The 5,813-nt window shown below is 38.3% G+C and overlaps 1 pseudogene; it reads right to left on the bottom strand.

The window, feature by feature from the left end:
* Positions 1-1,195: 1,195 nt before the first annotated feature.
* On the bottom strand, positions 1,196-1,272 carry LOC123849039 (U4 spliceosomal RNA; annotated as a pseudogene).
* Between the last annotated feature and the right edge of the window lie 4,541 nt (positions 1,273-5,813).

Below are 5,813 nucleotides of genomic sequence, written 5' to 3'. Positions count from 1 at the left end.
CTCCCTTCCCCCACTAACTGCCTGTAAGATAGATGGTATGTGACAGAGAAAGCAAGTCTTGGACCAAATTCTACCAAACATGCAAATATTTATTAGCAAGCATGTACAAAAAGTTATACAACCTATCTTTGTAGTTTTGAGGTATCTTCAGGTTTACTTCGAGGGGGATACAAAATTCTGGTAGAAGGACCAGTCAACCTTGAGGTGGGGTTCAGTAGACAAATTGAGAATCAGTGGGGCGCTAGCTTGACCTTGAAGGTGGACTGAAGCCACAGGTGTGGGACTTGCAGGCTTCTCATACTCCACACAGGCAAGGGTAGTGGGGCCTGTGCAGATGTTTTCAACTAGCCTTCATTCTAAACAACACAATTGTGCTTTGTTAATTTTGCTAACTACCAAACCCTCTGGTGTGGATTCTGATGGCGTCCTTTGAAATACTAAGTAACCGTCTCTGGATTACTGATTCTTGATGAGAGTACATCAGATGCTAAGTAAGCATTCCTGTTACTGTTGAGAGTAACCTGTCACACACATACATCACACTGTTTACACTTGTCTCCTCCATTTAATCTTTCCTTCCCTTTATCCAGTTTCAACCTAGGGGTCAAAGTGACCCCATTAAAACCTACATCTAATCATCTTACATTTTTGCTCAGAAACCTCCAGTGGCTCCTCATCAAACTCACAGCAAAGGGCTACCTCATGTAATGGCCTATCAGATTCTCAACACACACCTGGCATACATAGGCGAAAGGCTCAAATATTTTTGTATGAATAACCAAACAAAAGAACCAATGGATATGGAAGTACTTAAAAAAATAAACTACCATACAGGCAACATAATAGAGTTTTTGTTCTGTTTCCAGTGAGTTTTTTTTAAACCCCCTTCCTCTAATACTCTTAATTCTCCAGCTGTGATGTATTTGCAGAATGAAAAGCTGCTCAACTGCCCTAAAGGGACTCCTGAATTAATCTGGAGATAATTTAAATACAGGAGGAACCTTGTTTATTATGAATTTAATTTTGGGCACCAATGCACCCACAGTGAGACATCATGCCATCAAACAGTTAGTTGTTTATTTTTCATTGGCATTCATATCTGGTACTCTGTTTATTATGGCATCACAGATAATCACTATCTGCTGCCTTACAGTCTTTCATTTTTTTTTTCCTGAGTTTTGAAGTCCTACCGGCCCGCAAATACTTTTCAATTAGCAATAATCGCGCCTCGGATAAACCTCATTGACTACGATACTGCCACTGCGCGAAGCTGGCCCGCAAATACTTTTAAGAAGCAAAAAGACCATGCTAAATTTTATGGCACTCAAGGCTGCCAAAATTAAGTCGATGCCCTGAATGAGATTTTACTAATTAGATGGCATCTTTTAAAATTTCTTATTTGTTCACTTATTTTTACTTCTCCTGAGAAGTTACTTTTTAAAGTCGGGAGTTTCCAGTTGTAGTGTCCTGCCCTCTCAGAGTTCCTCAGAACCCATGACTTTGTTAACTTACATAGCAAAAGGGACATTGCTGAGGTGATGAAGCATCTTGTGATGGGGGAGGTTATCCTGTATTAGCCCAGTGAGCCCAATACAATCACTGGGTCCTTAAGAGAAGGAGACAGGAGGACCAGAGCCAGTAATAGAGGTGACCATGGAAGCAAGAGGTTGGTGAGATGCAAGGAAGGGCCACCGGCCAAGGAATACAGGTCCTTTTAGAAGCTGGAAAGGGCAAGGAAAGGGATATTCCCCTCAGAGCCTCCAGAAACACTGCAGCCCTGCCAATACCTTGACTTTAGTCCAGTGAGACTGAATTGAGACTTCTGACCTCCAGAACTGTTAGATGATAAATTTGTGTTGTTTTAAGCTGCCTGAGTTTGTGGTAATTTGTCAGAGCAGCAATAGGAAATTAATGTTCATGGCTTTAAGAACCTCCCTGCAGGTTGAGATGGTTGCTTTATTGTAGAAGACCATTAAAAGTGCAAATGCATACATTAAAAAAATGTTTGCTTTATGGGGGCATGTTTCTGTTGCTACTGAAAGTCTGCCCTGAATGCAAACTCCTATTATTCAAGGACACCATCTGTATTAGATTTTTTTCCTTAAGTGTCCCAAGAATAATGATCTTGTCAGAATTGTGTGAGGCTCCACTGTGTGCAGGATAAGCAAAGGGAAATGGTGAAGAGGCTGAAGCCCCAGTCTGAACTGTTCTGTGGTCACCTGACAGAGGAAAGGTGTGTAATTTTCCCTAATAGAACATAATTGCCCTGAAAGATCCGTCCCCTAGACATTGTCATAAATGAAAGCATTACTGTTAACATGGCAAACAAACAACTGAATAGATTCTTCTATTTTCTAAAAGGGACTCTATCAAAGGTCAACCAAATGTTGAGATTTACTTAGATTCTTTAATAAGTTGCTGTTTAAAGCTTGGAGGGGTCTGAAATGTATTTGAAACAATAGAGCAATACCCTCTCTGCAGCCCAGGCTACGCTCATCACCCAAGACAATCTCTGTAGCTCTAGAAAGAGGTTGCATTCGTTTCAGGAGTCTCATTAACTTATCTGCATTGTTTTAGGGCTGAGTCCTCTCCTGTCAAGTAGAGGGGAAAAGGCAGGTGTGGTTTGAAAGCATAAGATTCTTTGCCTGGGTGGTAACAAAATGTCTGGAAAAAATGGACAATTGCATTTGGGGGCATCGATACTTTTTCTCTGCATGGTAGGTTTTGTTTTTGAGTTAACATTTGAGCTGAAGCTCTTAAATTGACTTTCAGATTCATTGCCAGCACTCCCCACAACTCCTGTAGAACACCCTGGCTGATTCCACCATCCATGAAATACTCATGGCTTAAAGGCTACTTTGTAGAGCACACGTGAGCTTCTGTTCAGGTGAATGCCTGCTTCTGAACTGGCTGTTTGCATGTCCAGATCACTTTTACTTGTTATTGTAAAGAAGTAATTTACTTGTAATTACATAAACCCCAACCTGAAAGAGTTCCCGTGACCAAAGCTGGAACAATTTTAGTAATGAAATGAATAATGTAGTATTGGATTATATCCCAAAGGAAAAAAATATACTCATGTGTTTAGACTGATAAAAAAAAATTATTGAATAAATACAAAAATGAGAAAGAAGAGAGAAATTTCCTACACAGAAGAATTCCAAATAACTTATGGAGATATTCCTCCTGTCACAGAAATGGGGGTTAATTCTCTCCCTGTTTCTTCCGATGGGTAGAGGATGGAAAGGGATGAAAAGGTAGTTTTACAGTGTGAAACCAGCTAGGTGAATGAGGTTAACATCATCAGTGATAGTATGTATTCTTTTCTAAAAAAAAGATTTATTGAGCTATAATTCACAAACTCCAAGATACACCCATTTGAAGTGTACAGTTCACTGATGATTAGTATATCCACAGAGTAGTGCAACTGTCAGTCTAATTTCAGATCATCTTCATCACTCTCAGAAAGAAACCTCATACCTATTAGCAGCCATTTACCATCCCATCTCTGCTCTCCCTCCCCCTTACCCCAGCCCTAAGCAACCATTAATCTGCTTTCAGTCCCTATAGGTTTGCCTGTTCTGGACATTTCATGTAAATGGAGCCGTACAATATGTCATTTTCTTGTGTCTGGCCTCATTGACTTACCACAGCGTTTTCAAGGTTCATTGACGTTGTAACATGTATCAATAGTTGATTATTTTTTACGGCTAAATAGCCTATTGTATAGATGTTCATGGTGCTTATCACTCATCAGTAGATGAACATTTGGATTGCTTCTACATTTTAACTATCATGAATAAAGCTGCTTGTAATATTCAGGTACAAGATTTTGTGCTGACCTACGTTTCCCTTTCTCTTGGTTATATACCTAGAAGCAGAATTGCTGGGTTATATGGTAACGCTATGTTTAACTTTTTGAAGGACTCACAAACTTTTTAAAATTACAATATAATTGACATGTAACGTATTAGTTTCAGGTATACAATATAACAATTTGGTATTTGTATACATTGTGAAATGATCACAATAGATCTAGTTAACATCCATCACCACACATAGCTACAATTGTTTTTTCTTGTGATAAGAACTCTTAAGATCTCTCAGCAACTTACAAATAAACAATATGGTGTTAATTAACTATAGTCACTATGCTATACATTGCATCTCCATGACTTATGTATTTTATAATGGGAAGTTTATACCTTTTGACCCCCTTCACCCATTTTGCCTACCTCTCATCCCCTAACCTCCAATTTGTTCTCTGGCAACCACCAGTCTGTTCTCTGAATCTATGAGTTTAGTTTTTTGTTTTGGGGGCTTTTCTTTTTGGACTCCATATGGAAGTGAGATCATACAGTATTTGTCTTTCTCTATCTTACTTTATTTAGTATAATGCCTTCAGGGTCCACCCATGTTGTAACTGGCAGTTCTTTTTTTATGGCTGAACACTATTGCATTGTGTATATACACCACATTTTCTTTTCCCATTCATCTATCAATGGACACCTAGCTTGCTTCCATACTTGGCTATTGTAAATAAGTAATGCAATAAACATGCAATTAACATGGGAGTACAGATATCTTTTTGAATTAGTGTCTTTGTTTCCTTTGAATATCCAGAAGTGGAATTGTTGGATCATATGATAATTCTACTTTTAATTTTTTTTAGAAACCTCAATACTGTTTTCCACCAATTTATATTCCTACCAACAGTGCACAAGAGTTCCCTTTTCTCCATATTTCCACCAAAACTTATTTCTTTTGTTTTTTTCTCTAGAGAGAGCGAGAGGGAGAGTGGCAGGCAGAGGGAGAGGGAGAAACAGACTCCCCACTTAGCAGAGAGCCCGATGTAGGCCTTGATCCTAGGACCCCGGGATCATGACCTGAGCTGAAGGCAGATGCTGAACTGACTGAGCCACCCAGGCACCCCTCTTGTCTTTTTGATAATACCCATTCTAATAGGTGTGAAGTAATATCTCATTGTGGTTTTGATTTGCATTTCCCTGATGATTAGTGATATTGAGCATCTTTTCATGTACCTTTTGGCCATCTGTATGTCTTCTCTAGAAAAATACCAATTCAGATATTTGCCCATTTTAAAATCAACTTTTTTTCTATTGAATTGTAGGAGTTCTTTATATATTTTGGATATTAACCCCCTCGTCAGATACATGATTTGCAAATATTTTCTCCCATTGGAAAGGTTACCTTTTCATTTTATTTCATTTTATTGATGGCTTTTTTGCTGTGCAAAAACTTTAGTTTGGTGTAATCCCAGTTATTTTGGCTTTTGTTGCCTTTGCTTTTGGAGTCAAATCCAAAAAATTATCACCAATACTGATATCAAGGAGCTTACTGCCTATGTTTTCTTTTAGGAGCTTTGTGAATTCAGGTCTTGCATTTAAGTCTTTAATCGATTTTGAGTTGATTTTTGTGTATGGTGTAAGATAGGGATCCAGTTTTATTCTTTTGCATGTGGCTGTCCAGTTTTCTCAACACCATTTATTGAGGAGGCTATTTTCCCCTATTGTGTGTTCTTGGCTCCTTTGTTATAAATTAATTGACTTTATATGTGGGTTTATTTGGGGGCTTTCTGTTCTGTTCCCTTCATCTATGTGTCTGTTTTTGTGCCAATACCATACTGTTTTGATTACTATAGGTTTGTTATAGTTTGTAATTAAGCACGATGCCTCTAGCTTTGTTCTTTCTCAAGATTGCTTTGGCTATTTTAGGATTGTTTTATTTCTGTTAAAAATGTCATTGGAATTTTGATAGAGATTGTGCTGAATCTGTAGCTTACTTTGGGTTTT

This window comes from Mirounga angustirostris, unplaced genomic scaffold (genome assembly GCF_029215605.1).
Source record: "Mirounga angustirostris isolate CCGP_5_RB_7025 unplaced genomic scaffold, mMirAng1.0.hap1 SCAF_2, whole genome shotgun sequence".
Classification (NCBI taxonomy): Eukaryota; Metazoa; Chordata; class Mammalia; order Carnivora; family Phocidae; genus Mirounga; species Mirounga angustirostris.
This window is presented reverse-complemented; position numbering and strand designations above follow the sequence as displayed.